This window comes from Phyllostomus discolor, chromosome 4 (assembly GCF_004126475.2).
Source record: "Phyllostomus discolor isolate MPI-MPIP mPhyDis1 chromosome 4, mPhyDis1.pri.v3, whole genome shotgun sequence".
Taxonomy (NCBI): Eukaryota; Metazoa; Chordata; class Mammalia; order Chiroptera; family Phyllostomidae; genus Phyllostomus; species Phyllostomus discolor.
The window spans coordinates 83835300-83852950 of NC_040906.2; the positions used below are offsets into that span (position 1 = coordinate 83835300).

The 17651-nt window shown below is 35.5% G+C and overlaps 1 protein-coding gene across 1 annotated transcript in view; it reads left to right on the forward strand.

Annotated features, from left to right (window-relative positions):
- Window positions 1–17651, forward strand: part of CNTNAP5 (contactin associated protein family member 5) — a 959167-nt gene that overhangs the window by 235461 nt on the left and 706055 nt on the right. The window lies entirely within an intron of this gene.

Genomic DNA, 17651 nt, shown 5'->3' on the forward strand with positions numbered 1-17651 from the left:
AGAAACCCTTGAACACCTGTGCCCTTTCCTTGTTCAGTGCTGTGGGGTCTGGGTCTTCCACAGAACCATACTCTCGCCGGGTTAGATGCATGAGCGCAGAGCCAGGCCACCCTTGGTCATGCAAGCTGGTGAATTCACCCTTCCCAGGGCTATGCGTTGGTGCTCGCAGCCCTTGTATGACTGCCTCCCAGTCTCACTCCCCTCTTTGTGCCTTCAGGCAACAAGGCCTCCTATGGTGATGCCCAATCCCTGTTGGGGAGCGGTGACTCCGCTCTCCTGGGTGCCCTGAGGCAGACCCGCGAGCACCGGGCCTGGGGGCTGCAATCTCCCTGGTCCCAGCTCTAATCCCTGGGTCCTTATTATCCTGAAGCAGTCTCCTTGCCATCTGGTTTTTCAATGTCCACTATAATTTTTGATGTCCTGTTTTCATACATGTTGCGATATCCTAGGCCCCTTGCTCTGTTCCTCCACACATCTGTGAGTTTCTCTCTCCTGTATAGAGGAAGGGGATTATGCTCTCTCCAACAAAGCTGCCATCTTCCAAGATCCAGAGAGTTTTTTTCTTAATTGTGTGTTTTTTGACTCATTTGTGAAAAATTATTTACTCATACAAATGTGGTTTTATTTCTGTGCTCTCAATTCTCTTCCTATGGTCCATGTGACCCTTTTTCTGCCAATTTCATTCTATTTTGATTATCATAGTTCTTTAGTGTAATTTGAAGTCAAACAGTGTGATACCTTTGACTTCATTCTTTTTTCTCAAGATTGCTTTGGCTTTTGGGGTTTTAGGGGGTTCTATACAAATCTGATGATTTTTTGTTCTATTTTTGTTAATTAAATGGCACTGGGATTTTGATGAGGATTGCCTTAAAGTTGTGTATTGCTTTGGGTAATATAGGCATTTTATGTTGATTCTTTTAGTCCATGAATATGGAATATCTCACCATTTTGTTGATTATTTTTTAATCTGTTATAAAAAATGGTTTGTAGTATTCAGGATATCAGTCTTTCAGATCCTTTGTTTAGTACTAAGTATTTTATTTCTTTGATTGCCATTGTAAAAGGAATTATTTTTAATGGCTTTCTATGAAGTTTCATTGCTAGTGTATAATAATTAAAAAGGAAAAAAAGAACACAGTCATTTTTTGCACTGGTATTGTATCTGGCAACTTTACTATATTTGTTTACTATTTCTAATAGGTTTGCTTTTTGTGGAGTCTTTAGGGTTTTCTATGCACAGAATCATGTCTGTAAAAAAGTAACACTTTTACTTCTTCCTTTGTGATTTGAATGTCTTTTATCCTTCTTCCTATTTGATTGCTCTTACTAGGATTTCTAGAACTATGTTGAATATAAATCGTGAGAGTGGAGGTTCTTGTCTTGTTCTTGATTTCAGTAGAAAAGCTTTTAGTTTTTTACCTTTGAGTATGATATTGGCTAAAAGTTTGCCATGTATGGCCTTTATTAGGTTCATGGACTTGCCTTTGACACACATTTTAAAACTTCTTTTTACTTTAATTTCTTAAAGATTTTATTTATTTACTATTTATTTATTTATTTATTAGAGATTGGGAAAGGGAGAAAGAAAAAGAGGGAGAGAATCATCAAGGTGTGGTTGTCTCTTGAATTCCCCCTACTGGGGACCTAGACTGCAACCCAGGTATGTGCCCTGATTGGGAATTGAACCAGCAACCCTTTACTTCACAGTCCAGCAGTCAATCCACTGAGCCACACCAGCTAAGGCAATAAAACTTCCTTTTAGTTTAAAAGAGGAAATACATAAACTTTGTCTCAAACTATTAACTATTCTATATGGTTTAAAATAAAACATACTCTTGATATACATAGAGATTTAAAAATACATGTTGGTTTTAATTTAAATTCTCCATATAGTGTTTTAAACAACAAGTTCACAGCCAAATGCTAAATAAATTCTACTGTGCACTGCCATTATCAGGTTTATCTCTTTCCTAAATGGTTTAATTGTGTGCTTAGCAGTTATACTTCTTCTCTTATCAGCTCGTGCCTACCAGCATACAAATAAATATCAGAAAAAATATAATATTGTTCTGTAGAAAAAAGATACTTATCAAGAAAAGCTCCTTTTATAACTTCCAAACATATTATGATCATTTAATGATGAATGAATAAGAAGACATACCCCATATATATGCTCTCTGCTAGAGACCCACCTCAAAAGAAAAGTTTTGAACTTTTTGAAGATAAAGGCATGGACAAGAAATATTCCATGCAAATGGAAACAAACAAAATAGATGGGATAGATAAGTAGATAACAAAATAGATAAAAATATATTTTCACATCTACAAAATAGATTTCAAAACAAAAGTCACAAGAGACCAAGAAGGTTACAATGTCTTACTAATGGAATCAACCAAACAAATGTATATAACACTTATATACACATATGCATCCAATACAGGGACACCTAAATATATAAATAAAATTTTAGTGAACTTTAAGGGAGAGATCAGCAGCAACACAGTCATAGTAGGGGTTTTGAACACCTCTCTGTCAATAATGGATAGATCTTAAAGACAAAAAGAAAATCAACAAGGACAGAGTGACCTTAAATGACACATCAGATAAAATGGATTTAGTTGATATTTATAGAACAATTCATCCCAATGCAGCAGAATACACATTTTTTTCAAGTGCACATGAAACATTCTCAAACACAGACTACATGGTACGACACAAAATAAGTCCTAAAAATTCAAGAAGAGTGAAATAATATCAAGCATCTTTTTGAATAACAATTGTAGAAAACTAGAACTCAACTAATAAAAAATTCAAAAGCATTAAACACATAAATGCCAATAAGCATGTTATTAAACAATGAATGGGTTACCAATGATATCAAGGAAGAAATCATAAATTACTTGGAAACAAATGAAAATGAATACATAATCCCCAAATCTATTGAACACAGATAAAAGAGTCTGGAGAGGGAAGTTTATAACATTCAAGTCCTTTCTCAAGAAACCAAGAAAAAGATCAAATAACAATCTAACCTATACCAGAGAGATGTGGGATTTTTTCTGAGGTCTCTATTCTGTTCCATTGGTCTATCTGTCTTTTCTTCTGCCAGTACCATACTGTTTGGATACAGCAGCATTTTAGTATATTTGATATCAGGTTTTGTGATCCCCCCTACTTTGTTTTTCTCTCTAAAAATTGCCATGGCTATTCAGGGTTGTTTATGGTTTCATATACATTTTTGAAATGTTTGTTCAATATCTGTCAAATATGTCATGGGTATTTTAATGGGGATTGCATTGAATCTATAAATTGCTTTGGGTAATATGGACATTTTGATAGAGTTAATTCCTCCAATCCATGAAGACTGTATATGCTTCCATTTATTTGTGTCTTCCTTAATTTCTTTCTGCAGTGTTGTGTAGTTTTCTGAGTATAGGTTTTTTACCTCCTTGCTAGGTTTATTCCTAGGTACTTTATTTTTCTTATTGCTATAGGAAATGGATTTTTTCCTTTCTGATTCTGATATTTCATTGTTGGTGTATAAAAACACATTCTATTTCTAAATATTGTCTTTGAAGCCTGCTGTCTTGTCAAATTTACTTACTACATCAAGTTTTTTTTTTTTTTATGGAGGCTATAGGGTTTTCTATGTACATTATTATTTCATCAGCAAACAGTGACAGTTTTTTTTTTCCTCCTTTCCTATTCAGATGCCTTTTAAAGGGAGCAGAAGCATAAAATAGACTAAAAATAGCCTCTTGAAAGAATGGTGCTGGGAGATCTGAACAGCTACATGCAAAAAAATGAAACTCAATCACCACCTTACTCCATGAATAAAATAAATTCAAGGTAGATAAAAGACTTAAATATAAGTCATGACATGGTAAAAATCCTAGAGGAGAACACAGGCAGGAAAATCTTAGATATTCTATGCAGTAATATAATCATCAATATATCCCCTATAGCAGGGGTCTCAAACTCATTTTCACCCAGGGCCACATCAGCTTCAAGTTACCTTCAAAGGGCTGAATGTAATTTTAGGACTGTATAAATGTAACTACTCCTTAACTGTTAAGGAGTTGAAATTACATTTGGCCCTTTGAAGGCAACTTCTAGGCTGATGTAGCCCTCAGGAAAAATGAGTTTGACACTCCTGCCCTAGAGTAAGGGACATAAAGGAGAGAATAAACAAACAGGACCTTATTAAATAAAAAGCTTCTGCATGGCTAAAATAATCAGGAAAATGAAAAGGGAACCAACCGTATAGGAAAACATATTTGCAAATGATACCTCATGCAAGAGTTTGATCTCCAAAATACATAAAGAACTCACATGACTCTACTCCAGGAAGACAAACAACCCTATTTAAAAAAATGGGCAAAGGACCTGAACAGACACTTTTCCAAGGAGGACATACAGAGGGCCCAGAGACATATGAAAGGATGCTCAGCATCACAAGCCATCAGAGAGATGCATATTAAAACCATAATGAGATACCACTTCACATTGGTCTGAATAGCTATCATAAAGAAATCAACAAACAAAAAGTACCTGGAAGATTGTGGAGAAAAGAGAACCCTAGTATACTGTTGATGGGAATGCAGATTTGTGCAGACATTGTGGAAAACAGCATGCTGTTTCCTCAGAAAACTGAAAATGAAACTGCCTTTTACCCCAGCAATACCAGTTCTAGGGTTATACCCTAAGAATACTGAAATACCAATTCAAAAGAACCTATGCACTCCAATGTTCATAGCAGCACAATTTACAATAGCCAAGCACTGGAAGCAACCTAAGTGCCTGACAGTAAACATATGCATCAGAAAACTTTGGTGCATTTAAACAATGGAATACTATGCAGCAGAAAAAAAGAAGAAGCCCCCACACTTTGTGACAGCATGGATAGAACTGGAGAGCATTATGCTAAGTGAAGTAAGCCAGGTGGTGAAAAACAAATAGCATATGATCTCACCTATAAGTGTAATCTAATCAATAAAACAAACAAGCAAGAAAAATATAACCACAGACACTGAAATAAAGAACAAACTGACAGTAACCAGAGGGTACTGGGAAAAGGGATAATGGGGGAAAACAAGAGGAGAGTTGTCAAGGGACATGCATAAAGGACACATTGACAAAGCCAAAGGCATAGGTTCAAGAATGTGAGGCAGGAATGTGTGGGGGCCAGGGCCCATGGAGTAGTGAAATGGAGACAACTGTACTTGAACAACAATTTTAAAAAACGTAACCTACAACAACAACAACAAAAAACTGAAAGAAAGAGAACAACAAATAAATCCTAGAGCAATTAGAAGGAAGAAATTAATACAGTCAGAGCAGAAATAAATGACATAGAGACTAAGAGAAAAAAAGATAAGTGAGACTAAGAGCTGGTTCTTTTAAAAGATAAAGAAGATTGACAAACCTGTAGCAAGTTTCATCAGGAGAAATAGAGGACCCAAATTAATAAAATTAGAAAGAGGTGAAGGAACAATTGAGAACACTGATATACAAAGGATTGTAATAAAATGCTATGAACAGTGTGCCAATACTTGGAAAACCTAGGAGAAATGTACAAATTCCTAAAAATATGCAACTTCAAAACTGTATCAGGAAGAATCTGAAAACCTGAATAAACTGTTTACAACTAATGAAATTGAAGTAATAATAAAAAGCACACAGCAAAGAAAAGTCTTAGACAATGTGGCTTCAGAAGCAAATTTTACCAACATTCGAAAAGAACTAAGACCTATTCTTCTCAACTATACCAAAAAATTCAGGAGCAGAAAAGATTTGAAAGGTCTTTTTATAAGGCCAGCATTGTCCTAATTTTAAAACAAGATAAATATATGACGATGAAGGATAAGTATAGGCTATTATCCCTTATGAAGATAGAGACTAAAATTTTCAACAATTAGCATACCAGATCCAGCAATACATAAAAAAGATCATACATTGTGATCAAGTGGAATATGTCCTGGGGATGCAAAGTTGGTACAATATTTGCAAATCAATAAATGTGACACATCACATAAACACAACAAAAGATAAAAATCACTTGATCTTATCAATGGATGCAGAGAAAGCACTCAATAAAATTCAGTATCATTTATGATAATAAACTCTCAGCAAAGTGGGGATGGACATATCATACCTTACCATAATAAAATCCAGACATAGAAATTCTATAGCTAATATCATACTCAATGGGCAAAAACTAAAATCATTTCCTTTAAGGTCAGGAACAAGACAAGGGTATGCACTTTCACCACTCTTATTCAACATAGTAGTGGAAGTCCTAGGCACAGCAATCAAAAAAAGAGCAAACAAACAAACAAACAAACAAGCATCCAAAATGGAAAAAAGAAAATAAAACTGTCATTATTTGCAGATGGCATGATATGTACATAGAAGAAATTAAAGATTCCACCAAATAGTTGCTAGGTCTAATTAATGAATATGACATATTTAAGAATATAAAATTGATATTCAAAAATAAGTGGCATTTTTTAAAAGATTTTATTTGTTTATTTTTAGAGGGAAGGGAGGGAGATAGACAGAGAGAGAGAGAAACATCAGTGTGCGGCTGCTGGGGGTTATGGCCTGAAACCCAGGCATGTACCCTGGCTGGGAATCGAACCTGGGACACTTTGGTTCCCAGTCCACGCTCAATCCACTGAGCTACGCCAGCCAGGGATAAGTGGCATTTTTATACACCAATAATAAACTACCAGATAGGGAAACTTAGAAAACAATCTCCTTTAGTAATGTGGCAACAAAAAATAAGGTACCTAGGAATAAATTTAACCAAAATGTAAAAAGATCTATACTAAAAATAGCTATAGGACATTGAAGAAAGAAATTGAGTAAGATATAAATAAGTTGAAGCATATCCTGCATTCATGAATAGAAAGAATTAGCACCATTAAAATGTCCATATTACCCAAAGTAATCTATAGATTCAACAAAATTACCATTAAAATACCGGTGGTATATTTCACTGATCTAGAGTAAATACTCTAAAAAATTATATGGAACCAAAAAAGACCCTGAATAGCCTCAGTGATTTTGAGAAAAAAGAACAAAGTTGGAGGTATTATAATACCTTATAACAAACTATACTACAAGTACATTGTAATAAAAAATAAATAAAAGCCTGGTTTTGGCATAAGAACAAGCATATAGATCAATGGAACACAATAGGATGACTAGAAAGAAATTCATACCTTTGTAGCCAATTTGTATTTCATAAAGGATGCAAGAGCATACAATAGAGTTAAGATAGTCTCTTCAATAAATTGTGTTGGGAAAATTGGATAGGTACATGAAAAATGTAACTAGACCACCAACCTATGCTATACACAATCTTAAAAGTAAGTCAAGAAACCATAAAAGTCATAGAAAAAACACAGACAGAAAAATCTCAGACATGTTTCATAGTAATATTTTTGTTGATATATCTATTGGAGCAAGAGAAACAAAGGAAAAAATAAACAAATGGAACTATATCATATTAAAAAGCTTCTACATATTAAAAATCAAAAAGAAAAGAGAACCCATTGTATGGGAGAACATATTTGCCAATGATATATCTTACAAGAGGCTAATTTCCAAAATATATAAAGAACTACACAACTCAACATCAGGAAGACAAATAATCCAAATAAATAACAGGCAAAAGACATGGATAGATACTTCTCCAAGGAGGACATACAGATGGCCCATAGATGTACAAAAAATGCTCAACATCACTAATCATCAGAAAGATGCAAATTAAAATGATAATGAAATATCACTTCACACCTTCTAGAATGCCTATCATCAATAAATCAACCAACAGCAAGTGTTGAAGAGCATGTGGAGAAAAGGGAATCTTAGTGCACTCTTGGTGGAAATAAAGACCAGTATAGTCACTATGAAAAACATTATGGAGTTTTCTTAAAAATTAAAACTGGAACTGCTTTTTGACATGCTGATCCCACTTTGGGAATGTATCCTAAGAATCCCAAAACATCAATTCAAAAGAATGTATGAACCCCTATGTTCATAGTAACACTATTTATAATATCCAAGGTCTGGAAACAGCACAAGTACCCATCATTAAATGAGTGGATAAAAAAGTACATTTACACAATGAAATATTAGTACTTACCAGCTATAATAAAAGAGAAAGAGGAAATGTTACCTTTTGTGACAGCACGATTGAACCTGGAAATTATTATGCTAAGTGAAAGAAGATAGTTGGTGAAAGTCAAATACCATATGATCTCACTTGTATGTGGAATCTAATGAAAAAAAAAATAAACTGATGAACCACATAGAAATAGAGGCATAGACACATAGGACAGACTGACAGCTGCCAGATTGGTGGGGGGAAGTGGGGAACTGGATAAAAAGAAGATGAAGGGTTTAACAAAATAACATATATACATAAACTATAGACATGAACAACAGTGTGGTGATGGCCAGAGGCTAGGGGATGTTAAGGTAGGGGAGAAGTTGGCAAAGGAGGAAAAATGTGGATATCTGTAACAGTATAAACAATTAAAACAAAGTAAAAAGATAAATATCACAATGTATAAAAAAGAAAAAAAAAGAAGGGCCCCTAATATCAACTTACAAATAGAGTATAACAGCCATTGTTAAACAAAGACCTTTTCTGCAAGCTGTGCTTCAGGAAGAATTCTGCCCTGAACTACCTGCTTGCTCTGTGTCCCTGCTGTCTGAGTCAATCCTTATAAATAACTCCTGGAATCCTGTTTCAACCAGTAGAACTGAACATTCCCCACAGAACCAGATTTGCATAGCTATATCCCATTAGCATCTTTACTGACCAGTCAGAGTGTCCTCACTCTGATGAATCAAGACAGTGATTTTGGAACTATTCAAAGTGTGAGGATGCCAGGTCCTTACCTGCATGAGGATGGTTAAATAAGGGATTGGGGCGTGGACTTCTCTCCCTATAAATCAGCTCCCTCTGTCCTTGGTAGTGCATTTGCCCTTTATAATAAAGACCAAGTTTCCCCAGCTAGAGTTGAAATGTTAAAGACATCTTGCTGGAGTGGATGGGAGCAGAGCTGTTTAATGGGAGAGGAACCTTACCAGAGAAAAAACTTGTCTGAGGGCCTTCTCACAGCTGTGTTGTTCCATATGCTGTCATAATTGAGCAGTAACACTATTAAACTGTGTCACAAGTCTGCTATCCTGCAGCCATGCTTATCACAGTTGAGATGTTTGCACTGAATAAAGTTCCCTTTTTCATCACACCCCATGTTAGAAATTCCTGTTGGTATTGCATTGGTACCAATGACCATTGGTTTATATTATTTAGCACTATGATAGGGCCTCACTGTTCTAAGACCTTGGGTACATCAAAACTACTCTTCTTGCAAATTTCATTGCTCTCTCTGTGTCATAGGTAAAAAATGTCATTGCACAGAAAGAAAAATAAATAATATTAGAATAATAATTCAGATAGAACCAAAGCTAGTTAATATCTTACAAGATAATAATATCTGGGGATTGAGTCTTCTCTATTATACAAATGTAAGTTAACATGTAACTTCAAAAATCTAATGTATAATCAATGAGTAAGAAGCATAAACAAATAGCAAATACATTCTCCTAGAGACTTAAATGATAATTTAGTGAACTTGTTAAAAGCTAGCTGCTGCTAGTGCTGGGCCTAGGGCTGCTTAGCAAGATGTACTGGGCTCCTTGCAGCCAGATAATGCTTGTTTGAGAGGACTTAGGAAAATATGAACTATTATACAAGACATTTGAATGGAAAAACTAGTGGAAACAGCTTGTGTGAGCCCAAAAGTTGGGTGGGGTGGAGCATCAGGAAATCACCAGAGTGGGACAAATAATATCAGCCAGGTTGATGGAGTCTCAGATATGGCACCTGCCTGAAAGCTCTGTGTGGGAGGGCTCAGAAAAGAAAAAAATGGCTTTTGCCATCACTTATGTTTGGGAGAACACTGTCCCCTGGCTCTTGTCTTAATGCCAGACACTTCAATTTCTCCCAGTATGCTACTGGTGCCTTTCAAGCTTCTGCCCTGCTGCTGGAGCTCAAAGGGAGTAAGTCTGAGTAAATCCATGTATGAGCCTTTTATGAGGAACTGCCTGGGAATCCAGAAATTTCTCTCTCCCACATCCTGAAGTCCAAACTATTTTTAAAAATAGTGACAGAAAACTTCCCTAATTTGGTGAAGGAAATAGACATACAAGTCCAGGAAGTGGAGAGAGTCCCAAACAAGGTGAACCCAAAGAGGATCACACCAAGACACATAATTAAAATGCCAAAGGTTACATAAAAAGAGAGAATCATAAAAGTGGCAAGAGAAAAGCAGTTAATCACCTACAAGAGGGCTCCCATAACATTGTCAGCTTATTTCTCAAAAGAAACTTTGAAGGCTACAAGGGATTGGCAAGAAATATTCAAAGTGATGAAAAGCAAGGACCTACAATCAAGATCACTTTACCCAGTAAAGCTATAACTTGGAATCAAAGGGCAGATAAAGAGTTTCCAAGACAAGAAAAAAACTAAAGGAGTTCATCATTACCAAACCATTATTATATGAAATGTTAAAGGTGCTTATTTAAGAAAAAGAAGAAGATCAACAATACAAACAATTAAGATGGCAATACATGCATATCTATTAACAATTGAATCTAAAAAACAAAATGAGCAAACAAGCAGAACAGAAAGAGATCATAGATACAGAAAATGTTTTGATGGTTTTCAGATGGGAGAGAGGTAGGGTGGATTGTCAAAAAAGGTGAAGAGATTAGGAAGAACAAATTGGCAGTTACAGAATAATCATGGGAGTGTAAGTATAGCATAAGAAATAGAGTAGCCAAAGAACATATATGTATGACTCATGGGAACAAACAATGGTGTGGGGATTACCTGAGGAAGTGAGGGGAAGCTGGGTGAAGGGGGGTAATTGGAACAATTATAATAGCATAATCAATAAAATATAATTTAAAAAGTTGCCTCAAGATGACCTTGAATGGATACACTATTCTCTTTTGATTTCCAAATTTTGGGTAGTTTTAACATACTCCATTCATTCATTCATTCATTCATTCATCACAGTAGTTTATGAATTCCTTCTTTTCTTTGTCATTCAGCCTTTTATAAACTTGTTATGAAATCAACTGTTTTTTTCCACACAAACTGAAATTCAAATTGTGATACCATTGACTTTCATAAAACTAAGTCTCCTTGTTTGAGTTGTATATGATCAGTGGTATCCTTGCACTCATCACTGCTGAACTACTTCACAAAGTGAATTTGCCTACAAGTCCTTTGAATCCCCTGGGGAATCATAGCCAGATTCCCCCCACTATGTGAAAGTATGAAATCTTTCATAAACCAAAATGGTGTAAAGCAAAGAAGCATCTACCATTAATTTAAAAACCAAAATCCTCTTCAATTTTCACTAAACAGGTACTAATGTAGCTCTTTTGTAAAATCAAAGTGGTATGATGCAAATTTTCAAAAAGCAAAGGATACCTGTAGAACTTTGGCATGCATTGAGCATAGGTGCTTAAGGACTGCTTTATCTCCAGTGTGTGTTCAGGACTCAAGCATACACATCCTCTGACCTATTCCCAGGAAGAAAATGCACACAGCTGGTAAATGTGTGGTGTCAGAAGCAGGGATCAGTCAAAAGTTGAAAAGAAGAATATAGGGAAGGTGTGCTGATGGGAATTCTAGAGTCTGAGTAAAATAAGTCTAATGAGCTCTGGCAGTGACAAACTCATATTTCGAAGAGAAAATTCACCCTTGGAAATGGTGTCTGAGCTTAGGCATTTCTGTGGTGCACAAGCTCTGGGCAATCCACCAAAAGAGGAGGATGCTAGATGGTGAAAGACCATTGTAATAGCCTTCACACTACTATTTCATCTATGGAAGGAATTTGCCAAATAGACTTTGCATTCTTTCACTTCCATACACCCCTTAGCCCCCATCTCATCCCCACACAAAGAAATAAAAAGCAACAAGGAAAACTAATTACTTTTGTAAAAAAACAAAAACAAAAACTACAAAATAGTTTAAACTGCATGTCAGATCACCATTCACTTAGCTTTTCAAGTCAATCCATATAGTTGTGGCTTAACAGGGATCTGACTTTGTCAAATGTGATTCGTTTTGTGGCAAGAAAGCTTTTGATCTGAGCATTAAAGTCATCTGGGCTGGGAGAAGCAATTTCTGTCAGCAAGAAGCTGTGGAGCTGTGGGTTAGACCTGCCTAAAGTGAGGGGAAGGTCTTAAGTTACATTATATGATGAAAAAGCAAATAGAAATAGTCACCTTTGGTCCCATGAGAGTAGAGGTTTGTGCTTTTCTTTCCTATCCCCCTAAAATATGGTTTTGCAAACAATTATGTTTGCTTTTTTGTTCCTTGAAATGTTAATCTTTCTTATTTACTCAATATATTTTCGAGATTACTGCCTATGTAAATTGACAATATGTGTTTCTAGCATGGCAGACAATTCAGTTGCCATGGAGAATTTGATTTTTTATGTTAAGGCATTTTCAACTTCCTGGGCCTTTGGACTAATGAAGAGGCTTAAAACTTATGCCTCTCTTTGGCACAGAATTCATGCACATGTTTTCCTCCTTTGGCCAGCACTGGTTGCAAATAACTAAGGATACATGAAGGTCTTAGGAAATGGCTCTTCAGTTTGGCATTATTGGTTCCTCCATGGAGAGATATGAACTGGGAACAGTGCAAGAATCAGTGTTTCACAATTAGCATGCTACCAGCTGTCTAGGGACTTGTTCCAGATAGCTAGGTAACAATCCTGAGATTCCAATTTTACAGGCAGCACTGCAACACCTGCTTGCAAAAAAAGAGTGCACATCTCCCACCTGAATTGATTGAGACAGGCCTGATATGGATAGAATCTAATCTGTTTTACAAGAAAGTGAGGTATACAGAAATATGTCACTGGATTTCTCACTCTCCCTTTGAAGGGCTCTTTCCTTTTTTTATGCACCTTTCCTTTATTTTGTCCTCTCCTAAGTGTCCCAGGATGTCAAGGCTCAGATCCTGTGCTTTCCTCTATTATTTTCTATGTACTCTCCCTTACTACTGGAAGTATGGACCCTGAATGGAAACATAAGCATCACCTAGCAGTGTGTTAGGAATGCAGAATCTTGACCTCTGTCACAAATCTACTGTATCAGAACCTGAGCTGTAACAGCTCCTGCATTTGCAAAGTCAAATTTGAGATGTACTGTTCTAAGAGCATCCCCGAATCTTCTGCCTCTTCAGTTCCTATCTGTATATTTTCTTTAATCTGGGTCTCTGGGGTAGGAAAAGATGGAAGTGTTAACCTAAAAATAAAAGGCCTTTCAAATGGAGAGACAACAAGCATTTATTTGAGATCAAAGAATAGCTGTTGCTGATGTACTGATTCAGGCTGAAACCCAAATAGTGTTTCTATTAGGTAGACAAAGGCAATGGGATTTTTATGGGAAAGGGGGAACCACTACATCAATAGAAGGGAGTCACTTCTATTGGTGCAGATAAGTTAACATGGTGACACTAATTCTAAATAATGTTTTTAATTTTCAGTCCAAGAGCCATCAGGCTGGCAGTCATAAATCTGCTTTCTTGTTATCTTTGTAAACAGTTCTTTGGGGCACAATGTTATTTTACAAGTAGTCCAAAGGTTATTGCCCTGTTTTAACCTTAAATGTTTTGAGACATAAGACTTGCAAGGCAGGTTTTCTGGCATGGTAGCTCCAGCTCCATTTTAAAGTGGTTCTGTTTATAGTATTGTCTATAGAAGAAAAACAAAGATGGCTAAGTAATTATGAATAAGAAACTGCTAAAAACCAGAATCTTAAGCTTTATTTTTTATCATATTAGTACTCTGAGGTAACTGGTATTATTTACATTTTTAAAAATGAGTAAATAGATTCTAGACAGGTCAGGTCACTGACCTAAGAATACACAGCTAATTATTGGTAGGACTTGGATTTGGATTTAAGTCTGTCTACTCTGTACAAGCAAATATTTTTATTCACATTAATCTAATATCTTAACCTGAGTAAAAATTTCATTGGCATAATAGTCACCCTTTCAGGTAATTTTGATATTTCTACTAACATTTTCAGTATTTTAACAACAAAGACTGAATTTTTCAGGCATCAAGGTAGAAAGATATGGACACCTATGATTCTTCAAAGCTCCTAAAATCAAACAGTGGCCTAATATGCTTATGACAATATTATTCTTGATCCAAATGTTTAAACAATGTAATAGGCCTCTTTTCTTACTAAGACAGCTAGATCATTGATATACAGGGTCTGGCACAAATAACACTGCTTTTTATTACAAAGCCTCTTATTAAAAAATCATAAGTGTGTAATTCTGTAACATAACAATATCACACTTAAGCACATCATAATGACATTTTAGGTGAAATATTCAGCTACAGGTGAAACTATAAATTATTGCACCCATATTATTACCCTACCAACCACACTCAAGCAGGTATTACTTTTGCAGGACCCAATATATATATATATATATATATATATATATATATATATATAATGCATGAGAAACACAGGATAGAAATCTGCAACTGAACACAGGCCTTGAGATCCTGTCTCAAATGTATATAAATTCAATTCAATGAACTTTTCTAGTCAGCCAGAATAAATGCAAAGCAAAATTATGTTAAGCAATGAAGTGGGAATTATATGAATACTTTGGCTCTGTAATACTATAGTGCTTCCAAAATTCTACACATCAACATTTGACAAAATAAAAGTTAGAGGTAAGCCTGTGTAATTCACCCAGTGTTTTTATTTTTTTCTGGCACCTGGTTACTTCTTTTGAAAGGCCAAGCAGAGATTTTTTTCTAAGTGTCATCCTTTAAAATAGTTGCTTAGTGAATCACCATTGATACCACTAAGATTTTGCAAAGACAAGATCTCATCAATTTCTCAGTTCACTGCATTTAACTTAAATTATAGTAACCTAAAAATATAGTAATAGAATTAGGAGCAAGATAATTAATGGCATACATTTGTCTGATGATTGACAGTTTACTACTGTATTTTTAATAGTGTCAAATCAGAAGGAAATATGACGTTGCATTGGATAGCATATTATATAATGGATCCTCTTGCTTTGTCTAACCAGTAGAAGTTAGGGAGGGTTTACTCAATTGATTTATTGAATTCATGTAGAAAAAGATTTTTACTTAGAACATTGTGGGAATGCCATTTTAAACATGAGCTAAGGACTATTGTGTTCATCATGTGGTAAAAATGGTAACATAAACGAAACTCTAAGAAACCAAAAAACAGGAGTTGATATAAACAAGCAGCTCATTTTTCTCTAGGAATCCAGCTTGAATGTTCCCTGTCCAATGGAGGTTCCTTCCTTGGGGCCCCTGTACTAGTTTCAAACTACACTTACCTTACTTACATTCTATACCAACAGTTGCTTATGTCTCAAATTTAGTTTTCTAATCAATATACATGTTTGATGAAAATACAGACTTTATAAATGAATCCTTGTGATTTGTTTTGTTAATGACTTGTTTCTAAAGAATCTCTTCCACAAAAGTACAAAGCACAAAAGAACAATCAGTTATTATCCTTGGAATAGTTTTGTTAGGTTAATTATATGTTCAAGAGACAAAAACTCACTACCCTGAAAAAATGTCATTAGCTTGAAAAGTATTATATTACTGAGATTAGGCACATGGAGATTGAGGGGTATCTATATTTCTATTTCTTGAATAGTGTGGTTGTTATAAACATATTCACCCTGTAATAATTAATTAAGCCAAATATTTCTTTGGTGAGATTTTTCTGTGTCTGTGTTCTATTTTATAATTTTAAAAAAGAATTAAAAATAAAAATTTTTAATGAGGACATGCTCCAGAGCTGGTGCATTTGGTTCATAAATGCCATCCTCAACGTTGACTTCATTCTGGAGCTAATGTATATAAATTCAATGCATCTCTGCAAAACACAATGTTCTTGGAAAGAGAACCCATGGTCTGGTGGGGGAGACTTCTCTTCAGGCCATTTAATTGTGATTCCTCAGAACTACCCGATGGTGATTATCACCTAGGAACATGTTAGAAAATGCAGATTATCTAATTTATTCCAGACCACCAAAATCAGAAACTCCAGTAAAATAACTTAGAAACTCCTGTTTTTCCAGGCTCTTTCAGCTAATTTTGATGCACTGAATTTTGAGAACCACTTAGAGCAACTGACATTTTCAGGATTCAGGGCCCAGGATCTAGGACACACACCAGCCAATTACTCCAATTGCAAAGCATCATCAGACCTTCATTATGTCCATTTAGCCATAATGTTGTCATATATAATCTTCTGAACCCATCACAGTAAAAGGGAGGTCGAATTACCTGGCTGGGTTTAGGCTACTGGTCTGATATGGAGTAAAAGAATAATTAATCAGGTCACCTCTTTCTCTTTCTTGAGCTGTATCTCCTGCCTTTTATTTGGTTACATTGCACAGCCCCCAGTCAAAAGAGTAACTTCCTGTTGGAGTTTTGAATTGATGCCAGAGTTTTTCTCTTGGATAGAAATATAGCAAGATAAAGTTTGGGGGGTCAACACTATTAAACACACTTCTCTTCAAACCATGCTGTGCTCATAGTCAAGAAACATTTGATTACTCATATATTATCTTATTTTATCCTTGATAAAGTAGACATAAACTGTGTAACTTTCAGAAAAGTAGATAAATTACCTTAACAAAGTCACAGAGTAGAAAGTAACAGTTTCAACACAAACATCAGACTTGGACTGGGCATTGGCTTTCAAACCAAAGTGCCCCAGAAAAGCAAGAGAGGTGTAGGTGGTCAACTGTACTTACTAGAGGAAAGTTTTCAGAAGTTTTAAGTGCTAATGCCAACAGTAAGAGATTTACAGTATTTTTTTTTTTACTATTCTACCACAGTTGTCCCAATTTTACCCCATTGCTCTACACTGCCATGCCTACCATCCACTCCACAGTCAACCCTACCCTTGTGTCCATGTGCTTGAGTCATTTATACATGTTCCTTGACTAGACACTTTCCCTTCTTTCCTTCCTTTGCCCCCCTCTGACCTGCACTGTCAGTCTGTTTTTATTTCCATGCATCTGGTTCTATTGTCTTGTTCATTGTGTTCCACTTATAGGTAAGATCATATGGTAATTGTCTTTTGCCACCTGTCTTATTTTACTTAGCATAATATTGTCCAATTCCATCTATGCAGTCACAAAAAGTAGGCATTCCTTCTTTCTTTCTGCTACATAGTATTCCATTATGTAAATATACCACTGTTTTTTGACCCACCCGTTTACTGATGGGCACTCAGGTGGTTTCCAGCACTTGGTTCTTGTAAATAATGCTTCTATGAACATAGAGGTACAATGAGTCTTTTGAATTGGTCTTTCAGGATTATTAGGGTATAATACCAACAGTGGGATTGCTGGATTCAAAGACAATTCCATGTTTAGTTTTTTGAGGAAATTCCATACTGTTTTCCACAGTGGCTGCACCAGTCCTACTTCTTTCTCAAGATTGCTGAGGCTATTCAGGGTCAGTTTTGGTTCCATTTAAGTTTTTGAAATATTTGTTCTAAATCTTTGAAA